This window comes from Mus musculus, chromosome 7 (assembly GCF_000001635.26).
Source record: "Mus musculus strain C57BL/6J chromosome 7, GRCm38.p6 C57BL/6J".
NCBI classification, from domain to species: Eukaryota; Metazoa; Chordata; class Mammalia; order Rodentia; family Muridae; genus Mus; species Mus musculus.
The window spans coordinates 9116611-9132232 of NC_000073.6; the positions used below are offsets into that span (position 1 = coordinate 9116611).

The window sequence follows — 15622 nt, forward strand, 5'->3', positions numbered from 1 at the left end:
GACAGTTAGAATTATATTTTCAAAATAAAATAGTCTTAGTACTAAACTGGGAATAACTGTCACTCAATTGTCTATCACTAACTCATGCTTCATTCACTACTATTCGTATGAGGTATGAAATAGTATTTCGTGGTCTTTTCACCTAGCTCAATTTCATATGTCTAGGTACCAGAATGTGTTATGAAAATTTTGTTCTATTATGATGGATTAGATTTGTTTAAACTTGTTTTATTTTATTATTCTCTCATAGAATCCTGTCATTTTCTAATGAGTGACATAAAGAGGATCTGATAAAAAGGAAAGGAAATAGGCATATTAACTATGATATATTTGCCAGTAGAACTGACAATTGTTCATATCCCAATAGAAGGAATGGAAACTGTAATTAGGATATATTACGTGAGAATTACAAGTTATTTTCAATAAATAAAACAATTAAAAATTTAAAAAAATCTCCCTGTTCTCAGAGAATGATCTTTCTGTTGTGTGTTGTGTTCTTTTGGTAGGTGTTTTTGTAAAGAATTATTCCACACATATCCATCAAATATATTGTTCTTGAATTACCTTTTTCCCTTTTATTAAACATTATACTGTTTTCCTCCATTTTTTAATAAAGAAAAGTTCTCCTCTTGTATATGAATGTGTCTTCCTACCCTCTGCAGGCAACTTAGGAATGTCTTAAAAAAAACAGTTTTGTTGTCTTTGATTTCATTTAGAGAATGTTAACAAAAAAGTTCAATTATAACTGAAAATTATTTGATGATTTTGTCTGGTTGCTGTTATTGCTGTACTTGAGGTGTGTTAATAACCTTTATTTTTTCTGTTGTTCTAGTGCTGTCTATAGGTTCCTTTGACCTTGTGGTCATCTTATGTAAAAGAGTGAATGGAATCTTCAAATTTACTAAAAAGTCATGTTTCTATGAATATGATTTTCTGTAATTGTGTTCACTAGTGAATGTGTTGAATGTCCTTTTATTATATGGTAAACACTTTTGGATATAATGACAAGGGATAGCAATTATGACTACTGGTGTTTCATAACTGTAACATTAGCCTATTTCATACCAATACCTGTTGCAGTAGTTTAAGGTAAGGGAGGAAATTACTGTTTCATTAGAGCAATTATGTGAAGAAAATTTTGTTTAATTTAAAGGAAAGAATATCAAATAGTGGTGAAGAACAGGTTTTTTTCATTTATTAAATTTCAAAAAATGGTTCTGGTATGACAAAGGTATATTTTATGCATGTTTGAAATCTTCAAATAATTGGTAAAAATGTGAAAACTGAAAAAAGAAATATCATACAGGAGACTAGAAATTGGTTCCTTATGTGACTAAATTGTTCATTTCAATGTGTTGCCGTGTATTCATCTGACACTGTTTACTGCTCTGTATTATAAACCAGTAAGCTAGCACACACTTACCTTTCTTCTTCCTGTGGCCAACTCAATCATGTCTACATATAAGTGAGAGTGTCGACCATGTGGTAAATATGGGCTGAACTTTCCTAACTTCATCTTAATCCCAAGGTGTTGTGAGAGATTCCCAAAGTGAATAATGTCATATTCATCCTGCATTATTACTCTTTGCTTCATAAACACTTTGTCCCCAAGAGGATTAGTGAAGTAGGTCCTTCTTAGAAAGGAGTTTACCTAAAATACAAGCATTGCACTATAATGTATGTATCATTCCTTCAAGTCATAAAATTCATTCTGATTTCATAGCAAAGGCAAATGTATTTAAAGAAAGAAAGGAAGAGAGGAATTACAACAAATGCAATTGCATAAATGAAATTATCAGAATATTACAAGAATTTCAGTTTCCTCAGCGAAGAATTCCAAACACAGAGAAAAATGCAGATCCAAACACAGGTATGCAACACACACACACACACACACCAAACACACGCACACAAACACACGAATATACACACAGACACCTAGAGTGGCTCACATCTTTTCCAAGTCACACATATAATACATCTATACATTCATTTACAAACAAATATACGTACATGTTGACACACATATGTAAATATTCATTCACATAAGTGACAATCTTATCCACTCAAATAAAAACACAGATATGAAATCACACAAAATAATACACTGGCACACATACAACCACACACACAGACATACAGACATACACACACACACTCACACAAACACACACACACACACACAGAGAGAGAGAGAGAGAGAGAGAGAGAGAGAGAGAGAGAGAGAGGGAGGCTGACAGCAAAACACGGGGAGTGGTATAAATATATAAGGAACAGCCATGAATAATATTGACACACAGAGAGTTTTATATTCACACCTAAAGACAAAAAGGAAGGCAAAGGCCTTGCCAAGTACAAAGAAATAGGCAGACACATACATAGTAAAGCAGGTACAAATCCATATAAGTACTTATAAACACTTACAAAATACATACATTGAACACAATGAAACCTACTCTGACAAAACCCCAAAGAAACATACACACATATATAAACAAACACTTATAGAAAGAAATTCCTACATAGAAATAATTGTTGCTCAATTCCACTTTCATACAGAGAGATAAACATATATGTTGAAAGTAACACAAATATAAATGCAGATACACAGAAAGAGTAGAAAATATACATATACTCAGTGAGAAGCATACATTCACACATAAAAACATATTTGTACAGACAGAAATGAATACCAACACTATTTCTTGTTTAGTTACTCTCAGAAAACCCAGCATGTTCTCCAGAGCCTACACTCTTTGCAGAATCACTGGATTACACTAATGAAAATAATTCCTCCAAATGATTTCCATATAATTGACAAATATAAATAAAAACTCATCTTCTAATCATGGAAAAATTTAATGAGGAAAGACTTTTTATATCCAATATTAGAAGGGGCATGCTAATAGATATTTGTTTGCTCTGTATAAAACCACACATTTTCACTGCTAATCTGTGAATTCTTTTTCCAATCACATTCATAACAATCTATAGATTTGCTTTTGTTAAGGTAAAATGTTCGGGAAACCTATCTATTTTGGAAAATATTTCTTATTTCTTTATGTCTGGGCATCTGAAAGATTCTAAACAACTATGCAATTGAAGATACCAAACCTCGGCCAATAGAAGAAACTTTTACCTTCAAGCAGTGAGAACTGGCTCCTTTTCCATTGTCTATTGCCTGATTATCAGCCTGTTGCAGATTCATCTCATGGAGGGCATGGGCTATGGCATGCACAGCATTGTATATGTTATGACTATTCTCACTAAAGGTCATGTCAAACTTCTGTTTCATTAGCCAATCAAATGAGGCATCAGATGAATTGTTCTTTAGTATTTTACAGTCAGATGCTGAGTCTTCATAGTTAAAATAGTTCCACTCTGGCATTACTAAATATAAATCTGTGATTCTGACATGGAACCATGTCTGTACAAACTTTTTAAAGCCAGAAATCTCACCATGGTGGGGTAGAAAAGTAAGTGATCCATAGAATGTGCCATGACTTATGTCTGTCTTCCTGGTAGGGAAATTCAATTGTTTTGTGGTGATCCATATTCTCTGTAAAATGGGAGGTTCCCACATTCTGAAGATCAAATAAATGAAATTGCGTGTTTCTCCATAAATGATAATAACATTTGTGGATGACATCACAATTTGGTTGTAGTCCACTTCAGTTTTATGTGGAAATGAAGTGTCATCAACAGAGATCATTTTCACAAAGGCAAAGCAAATTTCCTTGTTTTCACTCTGTTTCTTCAACTCTAAAAGAAATTGGTTTCCTTGATCGTCATCTGGGATGACAAGGCCAATCCAGTTCCATTTCAAATAAAGTATGAAGGAAACCATTGCCAATGCTAGAGATGTGTCCTTTGGGGCCATCTGATAGAGATAGGAATATTGTTCATCATCACTGAAGATGGAACTGAAAGGTCCATAGGTAAGCTGAAGGATCTACAACACAGAACGCAGCATGAAGTGTGGTGCATGTGAAAACACTTGTAATTATATTTACCTGCAAACAGTTGATTACCTGTGACTTTTTCTCTCTGATTCAAATGAGCAAACGTGGAAGCCTGGCACATCCATTTCTATTGGGAACAGCAAGCATAGCTGTTTGACAAAGTTGTAACAAATGTATTCAGATGTTATAATGACTGCCTTCTGTCTTTCAGTTTTGGTCTTGATATCTCTGTTTCAAATGTTTAAAGGGTTTTTTATACTTTTATAATTTGGGGATATTTGATGAATATTTTTTAAAAAGGCTTTTATGCCATAATCCATAAATACTTCTAAGATTGAAGAGGAGAGTCCTGTACATATTTCTGATATAGCATTTGGAAGAGATACTCTTATATTGCCCTACTTGACAGTAATATTTTACACTAGAGGTTGTGACTCTTATAAAGCTGCCAGAGATCTCCTTTTTAGGTTTTGTTCTGAATTACTCTGGCAATGTATGCCTCTGTGCCTCCTCAGGAAACAGACAATAAGATTAAAGTATTTGTAAAAATATTAACTAGATTTTGCAGCCTAAAAGTGTTAGCAGCAAATTGGATTAGAAAAACTCTTCTTACTATATACCCAGGTAATTCTGGTGCAAAATAATTGGGATTCATAAGTTGTACATCTTTAGGAAAATATATACAAATGAAGTTATATTGAATGGTATTTTGTCCTCCTTAAAAAGTGATTATAATGATTTTAAAAATCTTCATGTTGAAAAATATGGAAAAATGAGGACAGAATGAGAAGACCAAACTGACGGATAATTGGAGTAGATGAGAATGTAGATTTTCAACTTAAAGGACCAGCAAATACCTTCAACAAATTTATAGAGGAAAACTTCCCAAACCTAAAGGAAGAGAAGCCCATGAACATACAAGAAGCCTACAGAACTCCAAATAGACTGGACAAGAAAATAAATTCCTCCCGACATACAACAATCAGAACAACAAATGCACTAAATAAAGATAGAATATTAAAAGCAGTAAGGGAAAAAAGGTCAAGTAACTTATAAAGGCAGGCCTTCAGAATTATACCAGACTTTTCACCAGAGACTATGAAAGGCAGAAGATCCTGGACAGATGTTATACAGACACTATGAGAACACAAATGCCAGCCCAGGCTACTATACCCAGGCAAACTCTCAGTTACCATAGATGGAGAGACCAAAGTATTCCAAGACAAAACCAAATTCATACATTATCTTTCCACAAATCCAGCCCTTCAAAGGATAATAACAGAGAAAATCCAATACAAGGATGGAAACCATGCACTAGAAAAAGCAAGAAAGTAATCCCTTAACAAACCAAAACCAAGACAGCCACAAGAACAGAATGTCAACTCTAAAAAAAAATAAAGGAAGCAACAATTACTTTTCCTTAATATCTCTTAATATCAATGGACTCAATTCCCCAATAAAAAGATATAGACTAACAGACTGGCTACACAAACAGGACTCAACATTCTGCTGCTTACATGAAACCCATCTCAGGGAAAAAGACTGACACTACCTCAGACTGAATGGGTGGAAAACAATTTTCCAAGCAAATGGTCTCAAGAAACAAGCAGGAGTAGCCATTCTAATATCTAATAAAATTGACTTCCAACCCAAAGTTAACAAAAAAGACAAGGAGGGACAATTCATAATCATCAAAGGTAAAATCCTCCAAGAGGAACTCTCAATTCTGAATATCTATGCTCCAAATGCAAGGGCAGTCACATTCATTAAATTGACTTTAGTAAAGCTCAAAGCACATATTGCTCCTCACACAATAATATTGGGAGACTTCAACACACCACTTTCATCAATGGACAGATTGTGGAAACAGAAACTAAACAGGGACACAGTGAAACTAACAGAAGTTATGAAACAAATGGAATTAACCGATATCTACAGAACATTTAATCCTAAAACAAAAGGATATAAATTCTTTTCAGCACCTCATGGTACCTTCTCTAAAATTGACCATATAATGGGTCACAAAACAGGCCTCAACAAAAACAAAAATATTGAAATTGTCCCGAGCATCCTATGAGACCACCATGGACTAAGGCTATTCTTCAATAACAATATAAATAATGGAAGCCACCATTCACATGGAAAATGAACAACACTCTTCTCATTGATACCTTGGTCAAGGAAGGAATAAAGAAAGAAATTAAAGACTTTTTAGAGTTTAATGAAAATTTAGCCACAACATACCCAAACTTATGGGACACAATGAAAGCATTTCTAAGAGGTAAACTCATAGCTCTGAGTGCCTCCAAAAAGAAACTGGAGAGAGCACACACTAGCAGCTTGACAACATATGTAAACGCTCTAGAAAAAAAGCAAGCAAATTCACCCAAGAGGAGTAGACGGCAGGAAATAACCAAACTCAGAGTTGAAATCAACCAAGTGGAAACAAGAAGAACTATTCAACGAATCAACAAAATGAGTACCTGGTTCTTTGAGAAAATCCACAAGATAGATAAACTCTTAGCCTGACTCACTAGAGGGCACAGGGACAGCATCCTAATTAACAAAATCAGAAGTGAAAAGGGAGACATAACAACAGATCCTGAATAAATAAAAAACACCATCTGATTCTTCTACAAAATGCTATACTCAACAAAACTGGAAAACCTGGGCGGAATGGACACATTTATAGACAGTTACCAGGTACCAAAGTTAAACCAGGATCAAGTCAATGATCTAAACAGTCCCATATCCCGCAAAGAAATAGAAGCAGTCATTAATAGTCTCCCAACCAAAAAAAAAAAAAAAAAAAAAAAAAAAAGCCCAGGAAGAAGAAGGGTTTAGTGCAGAGTTCTATGAGATCTTCAAAGAAGACCTAATTCTAGTTCTGCATAAACTATTCCACAAAATAGAAGTAGAAGGTACTCTAGCCAACTAATTCTATGAAGCCACAATTACTCTGATACCTAAACCACAGAAAGATCCAACAAAGATAGTGAACTTCAGAAGAATTTCCCTTATGAATATCGATGCAAAAATACTCAATAAAATTCTAGCTCACCGAATTCCAGAACACATCAAAACAATCATCCATCCTGACCGAGTAGGTTTCATTCCAGGGAAGCAGGGATGGTTTAATATATGGAAATCCATCAATGTAATCCATTATATAAACAAACTCAAAGACAAAAACCACATAATCATCTACTTAGACAAGGAGAAAGCCTTTGACAAAATCCAACACCCATTCATGATAGGAATTCAAGGCCCATACCTATACATGTTAAAAGCAATCTACAGTAAACCATTAGCCAACATCAATGTAAATGGTGAGAAGCTGGAAGCAATCCCACTAAAATCAGGGACTAGACAAGGCTGCCCACTTTCTCCCTACCTATTCAACATTGTACTTGAAGTCCTAGCCAGAGCAATTCGACAACAAAGGGAGATCAAGGGGATACAAATTGGAAAAGAAGTAAAATTATCACTTTTTGCAGATGATATGATAATATATATAAGTGACCCTAAAAATTCCACCACAGAACCCTAAACCTGATAAACAGCTTCAGTGAAGTAGCTGTATATAAAATTAACTCAAACAAGTCAATGGCCTTGCTCTATACAAAGAATAAACAGGCTGAGAAAGAAATTAGGGAAACAACACCCTTCTCAATAGTCACAAATAATGTAATATACTTTCGCATGACCCTAAATAAGGAAGTGAAAAATCTGTATGATAAGAACTTTAAGTCTCTGATGAAAGTAATTAAAGAAGATCTCAGAAGAAGGAAAGATCTCCAATGCTCATGAATTGCCAGGATCAATATTGTAAAAATGGCTATGTTGCAAAAAGCAAACTACAGATTCAGTGCAATCCCCATCAAAATTCCAACTCAATTCTTCAATGAATTAGAAAGGGCAATTGCCAGATTCATCTGGAATAACAAAAAACCTAGGATAGCAAAAACCCTTCTCAAGGATAAAAGAACCTCTGGTGGAATCACCATGCCTGACCTAAAGCTGTACTAGAGAGCAATTGTGATTAAAAACTGCATGGTACTGGTATATCAACAGACACGTAGACCATTGGAATAGAATTGAAGACCCAGAAATGAACCCACACACCTATGGTCACTTGATCTTTGACAAGGGAGCAAAAACCATACAGTGGAAAAAAGACAGCATTTTCAACAAATGGTGCTGGCACCACTGGTGTTTATCATGTAGAAGAATGCGAATTGATCGATTCCTATCTCCTTGGACTAAGGTCAAATCTAAGTGGATCAATGAGCTCAACATAAAACCAGAGACACTGAAACTTATAGAGGAGAAAGTGGGGAAAAGCCTCGATGATATGGGCACAGGGGAAAAATTCTTGAATAGAAAAGCAATGGCTAGTTCTGTAAGGTTGAGAATTGACAAATGGGACCTCAGGAAACTGCAAAGCTTCTGCGGGGAAAAAGACACTGTCAATGAGACAAAAAGGCCACCAACAGGTCGGGAAAGGATCTTTACCTATCCTAAATAGGATAGGGGACTAATATCCAATATATATAAAGAATCAAGAAGGTAGACTCCAGAAAATCAAATAACCCCATTAAAAAATGGGGCTCAGAGGTAAGCAAAGAATTCTCACCTGAGGAATACTGAATGGCTGAGAAACACCTAAAAAAATGTTCAGCATCCTTAAACATCAGGAAAATGCAAATCCAAACAACCCTGAGATTTCATCACACACCAGTCAGAATGGCTAAGATCAAAAATGAAGTGACAGCAGATGCTGGCAAGGATGTGGAGAAAGAGGAACACTCCTCCATTGTTGGTGGGATTGCAAGCTTGCACAACCACTCTGGAAATCAGTCTGACAGTTCTTCAGAAAATTGGACATGGTACTACTAGAGGATCCCGCAATACCTCTCCTGGGCATATATCCAGAAGATGTTCCAACTAGTAAGAAAGACACATGCTCCATTATGTTCATAGCAGCCTTATTTATAATAGCCAGAAACTGGAAAGAACCCAGATGTCTGTCAACCGAGGAATGGATACAAAAAATGTGGTACATTTACACAATAGAGTACTACTCCGCTATTAAAAAGAATGAATTTATGAAATTCCTAGGCAAATGGTGGACCAGTGGGGCATTATCCTGAGTTAGGTAAACCAATCACAAAAGAACTCACACAATATGTACTCACTGATAAGTGGATATTAGCCCAGAAACTTAGAATACCCAAGATAGAAGTTACAATTTTCAAAACACATGAAACTGAAGAAGTACTAAGACCAAAGTGTGGACACTTTGCCTCTTCTTAGAAATGGGAACAAAACACCCATGGAAGGAGATACAGAGACAAAGTTTGGAGTGGAGACAAAAGGATGGACCATCTAGAGACTGCCATATCCAGGGATCCATCCCATAATCAGCCTCCAAACGATGACACCATTGCATACACTAGCGAGAGTTTGCTGAAAGGACCCTGATATAGGTGTCTCTTGTGAGGCTATGCCGGGGCCTAGCAAACACATAAGTGGATGCTCACAGTAAGCTATTGGATGGAGAACAGGGCTCCCAAAGGAAGAGCTAGAGAATGTATCCAAGGAGCTAAAGACCCTATAGGTACAACAACAGTATAAACTAACCAGTACCCCGGAGCTCTTGACTCTAGCTGCATATGTATCAGAAGATGGCCTAGGAGGCCATCACTTGAAAGAAAGGCCAATTTGACTTGCAAACTTTATATGCTCCAGAACAGGGGAACGCCAGGGCCAAAAAGTGGGAGTTGGTGGGTAGGGGAGAAAGGGGGGGAGGGTATGGGGGATTTTGGGATAGCATTGTAAATGTAAATGAGGAAAATACCTAATAAAAAAAAGAAAGAAAAAAATTAACGACCATACCAAAAAAAAAAAGTGTCTTATAATGATGCAAAAATCTTCATTTGGAAAAATATGGTAGAACGAGGTAATGGAACCCCATAACTCCTCTTTCTTAGAAAAGTTCACTTGTGAAGTTCTAATTTTGTATCTTACGATGTGGAAGCAAAAAAAAAAAAAAACAAAAAAACAAGATAAAACATAGCAATAAATTCTACAGAGTATATAATAATATTATATACTGATAATGATATAATAATTTAAATTAATTACATAATAATATCACCATATTATTAAAGAAAATGACTTATTAAAGATATAGCACTATGGGTGTAAAAGTTTTGCCAGGGTTATTATGTCAGTTTATATTCTGACATTTGAGTTCTTTTGTGATTGGTTTACCTAACTCAGGATAATGCCCTACTTGTCCACCATTGCCTAGGAATTTTATAAATTCATTCTTTTTAACAGCTGAGTAGTACTCTATTGTGTAAATGTACCACATTTTTTGTATTCATTCCTCTGTTGAGGGACATCTGGGTTCTTTCCAGTTTCTGGCTATTATAAATAAGGCTGCTATGAACATAGTGGAGCATGTGTATTTCTTACTAGTTGGAACATCTTCTGGATATATGCCCAGGAGAGGTATTGTGGGATCTTCCGGTAGAACCATGTCCAATTAATAGTTGGTCATACACTCACAGGTAGTCAAATTACTAACTCCACAGACTGGATTGCAGCTTTTCATCCTTTCTAATACCACTGAAATGCCATGAGTTGCCAGATTAAGAATGGTATTTCATGCCTTTACAAAAAAAAAAAATACTTCATATATTTAAAAGCTGAGTTATAGAGAAAATGTTGGTAAAATTTATTTCTGTTCCATCCCAGTTTATCTCTGATGACTAAACTTTTAACACCACCGTAATTCTGTTAATTCACAGTTTACTAATGATAATTTAATCTTTTGACCAAGATGAAGATAACTCCTATCTGGGGACAGAAATAATAAGCTCTATGTTTTGGAACAGCTTGAATAAATCTCTGCTTGCTGAGCTTGGTATAAATAATGAAGCATTCTGACTGACAGTCAGTCAAGGCTGTAAGATTCTCCCTCCCAACATGCCAGACTCAATTCTCCATGGCCTCTTCTATTCCTCCTTGAAGTTATCTGTCAACTTCTAGTGTTAATCCCTAGTTGAAAATCTAACATGTTTCTGAATAGTAAGTATCCTGGGACTACCTAGATTGACATAAGCATAAGTCCAACCACATCCCTTAACTTTCTTAATAGCTATCAAAGTCCCCCAAAGAGACATGATGTTAAGAATTCCTGGACAATGTTAACTCACACGTGGAGATAAGAAGCTGTCCAGGTAATCCCAGAAACTTAAAGATACCTTCCAATTGGGTCCTGAAATCAGAAAGGAGCACATACTCTCTTCATTACAGAAATAATTAGGGATAGGGCTTTTTTTTCTTTTATGAAATAAATATGGTGTAGGTGTTAAAGTTTTTCCATCACAATGGCCCAAAGCGTATCTTATAATCAAAGACATATTTGGTAAAAGATCAGGATTTCTGTTGATTTCATCCATTGCAAACACCAATGCCAAAGCATATTTGTGGTTTGTAGTTGTTTTTCTGTAAAAGAGTACAGTGTTTATTATGGACAGATGATTATACATGAACATTTGTACTCAATAGAACTACTATGCTATACTGGAAGTTTCTGCATCTCACATCTAAAGATTGGAACAAATGGCTTTTGTTATAAGATTGGATTGACAGGTGGACCTGGAAAATAGTAAGTACTTTAAAAGTTCATGATCGTGTTGCTCCCTTAAATAAGAGATGGTATTGACCTCATCCACAGAGATAATTTCCATTTTTGTTTTTGAGTGCTTGACCAGAAGGTAAAGAGAAAACCACAGATATTGACAAAACAGTAATTCTGATCATGTCTTCATTTTGAAATTATTGAGCAAGAAATAAATTCTTTATTAGAGCCACTGAGTTTATGATATTTTCTTGTGAAATTAACTGAATTGGTTAAGGAAATGAAACCATAGCCAGGAGTGTTGTCACAGGCCTTTACTACCTGCATTTGGGGTGCAGACGAAGGTGGAAGAAAAAAGAAAAAAGAAAGAAAGAAAGAAAGAAAGAAAGAAAGAAAGAAAGAAAGAAAGAATGAAAGAAATGAAACCATGATTTATCAATGCATAATGGTCTCTCTCTCCAGCAACATTTGATTCCTGTACTTATAATCATTTACAATTTGTGGCCAAAATACTTGACACATCCCTTCATATCTATCCTCATGCTGTTATTTTTTCAATCTTTTATTGAAATAAAATATTCTCTAAAGATTTATTTTTAATTAAATTCAAATATCAAACATGAATTTGGAAATTGATACATGCCAATATTTAAGTTTGTATGTATTTGAGCAAGTACTATTTAGGTTATAAGATTGCAATACATCCAAATGTTTTATAAGATACTTTCCTGTAGACTATCCTCAATTCAAATGCACAATTATGCAGCAGTGGCAGGTGTTTAGTGCAGAGATTAAGGGCTTGTCCCACCACTAATGTATCATTCTTCTACTTCCTATTTACAAACAAATGTGATATATTCACTCTGGGTATTTTATTCATTATAAATTAATTTCTAGGAAACATCTTTGACAACCCTTATCATCACACTAAAACATTACTAGTATCCTACTGAGAACTAGGAAAATAAGGAAATATCTGTGATATTTCTATATGCCAGTATTATATGCTTATAATATAGAAGAGATTTTTTTGTGTAAATTTATATGATATATTCACTGTTTTTGTAAAAAAAAAAAGTGGACCACTAGATCATGGGAATGGGATAATACCATTGCTTTTGTTTATTTTTATGAAAAGAATAATATCTCCTGTTTTATCCTTGTCATTTCATATAATTTTATCAATGAACACTTTATGTACACCTACATATTTAATGATTAGAATGCAGTAAATACAGTCTTTCACTAAAACTTATACAACTATTGTGTTTTCATTCTATATCCTGTAAAATAGGTCATTTTAATATTATTTATTACCACACACACACACACACACACACACACACACACACACACAAATCTTAATTAAAGTTTTACTACTATACAAAATAAATTTGAGAGTAGACGTTGTGCAATGCTCAAACTACTACCTATAACTGAAATTTAGGAAACATCAGTTATAATATGTCTGTGTAGCCTAGTTGTCTAAAGGCTGTGTTTTAAAACAATGATCAGCAATCCACAAAAATTGGTGTTGATACCAAGTTGGTAACATATGCACTAATATTTACTAAAATTATTGAAATAAGTCCCACAAGATTTAGATATTTTAAAAGGGTCAGAGATTAACCAACTCATACATGAATGGAGAAGACATTTGTCTTAAATAATGACAAAAAACTAATAGAAAGCTCCTGTATCACTGTTCTCAAACGTTACAACTATCCCACAATACAATTGTCACCCATGCCAGTGATAAGGGACATAAGCAGTCACCACTGTTGATAGCCTGCCTATTCAAAGAATGTAATCATATCATTGGATTCCATATGTTCCATATATAGTTTACTCTAAAGAGAGAGAGCCCAATTGAACTTTGCAAAACATAAAAGCCAGTGATTGTACATAAATAGTCTGAGGTACGAAGCCACAGTGCTTTTGGATTTTATCTTTTAAAACACTTCAATGTTTTGACCCCTAATGAGCTAAATATTTCTTGCTCATATACATACAAAGATATCCATCCAGGCATTCATATGAAGTAGGAATTTCTGAGTGTAAGTATCTTCTCTTTCCAAACCTGATGAAGCTTTAGAAGTCAATAAGTGACGACATGCAATGACTTTGAGATAGTAAGTTTGTATGTATGTAAAGTTTTTGACAACTATATGTGCCATGAATATTACTGGAACCATAATATGCTCTAGGAACAACACACTTATGGAAGGACTGTCAGCAGAATTTATGACCATTTATTTACATGTACTTTGGATAAAACATAATGCAATATTACAGGATCAATTTCAATAAGTCATCTCTGTCTACAGTGCAATATAAAGGGTCAAAAGGAGGGCTTTATGTTAAAGATCAATGTAGATATTCCTTTATTCCAAAGCTTCCAATTTTTAATTTAGAAGAAACCTGGAGGAAAACCAAAACCTCAACTGGATTAATTAAATGAAGAATATAGGATTAAATCTGTAAAGGAATTAAGGTTGTTTCTCAGAGTTCAGAATTAGCACCAGGACAGAAGACTCAAGAATTTGCCTAATCTTCATCCTCAGAGCACTCAAGAAATATTGATGTTCTCATTTCAATTTAAAATACAAATTTACTTACAGAAAGAGTCTTGTTGAAATAATCTTTTTCAGTGGGTGTCTGAACTGCTGCCAGGATGAAAGCACAAGTTAATTCCAAATATTCATCCATTATTTCATCCAAATTTATTCTCCAAAAGCACCTGGGATCAATGAAATTGGCCATGAGAAGTGTAATATTAAGGAGGAAGAAAACTCCCATGAAAATGAACATCTTTTTCCTGCCTTAAACCTGGGCAGTATTGATTGTGAAGTGCCATGCATATCAGCACATCAGATTTCTACCAGCATTTATTTCTTTGTGCAAAGGTGAGGTTTATTGCATATTCATGACTCATTTTATTTTTAGGTTTCTCCTGAGCTCTGGAAGAAACTTAAATACTTTCTTCCCTGGGGCTCTGCAACTGGTGTCCACAGTCCATGTAATAAACACTTGTATGTAAATACTTAGGAGTATGAATCATTCTCAGTCTCCATGATATCATTCATGATTGTGAATCTGTAGAAGGAAGCCCCTGTGTTCAAATTTAGTCCTTGGAAAGTTTCAACAATCTGATTATGTGAACACAGAAAGAAATGATGTCAGTGGATTGAATCACATTATTCACAGTGAGACATCCAGTAATAGCAAAACTGGAGCTACTGAGGACTCACAGGACACTTTATTACACAGTCCAAGTCATGCAGAGGCAGACTCATGTTTACAGTCACTGAGATCCACAGATCATGTAGAGTGTGGCCTATGTCACTAAGTGATAGAAATATATAAACAAGACCTGTGCTTCCATTATCTTGAGAACCTATAAACAGATCAAATCCCAAGTATAGGTAATCAAGCTCTATCTGAAATCATACATTTCTTCACATATCCACAGTTAATTTACATGGTAAAGATTGAGATTTAAAGGCTCAACAAGACCCAGAAAATATGCCATGCTTTGTTCTTTATTTCCAATAATACAAAAAGTCACTTCACTTTCCAAAAATTAATTAGTAATGAAAAAAAATCACGTTAATATTTGAGTTCCAAACCATTATCTCCCTCCCACGTTCTCAATTTTTTTCAACTTAATATCCTAGGCTGATGCATCTATTCTACATCATATTTGTTTTCCTATATTGTTTTTTGTCATTTTACATTGAGGTAGTGGCTGTTAAGGAATCTTATTTACAAATAGCTATTAAATATCTTAGAAACAAGTAGTGACTGTGACGGGACACTGTGGTTCAGTGTATAAACTTTTCTTGTACATTCTCTACCCATGTATATTTGGTTGCAGTCTAGAGTCAACAGTGACAATCTGAGTGTTTACTAAATATTATACACTCATGAACCTGTTCCATTGGATTTGGACTGGAATCAAGAAAAGGTTATATAGGCAGTTCATCAGTATGTGGAATGATATACT

The 15622-nt window shown here is 34.7% G+C and overlaps 1 pseudogene; it reads right to left on the minus strand.

Moving 5' to 3' along the window:
* Window positions 1422-14427, minus strand: Gm5583 (predicted gene 5583; annotated as a pseudogene).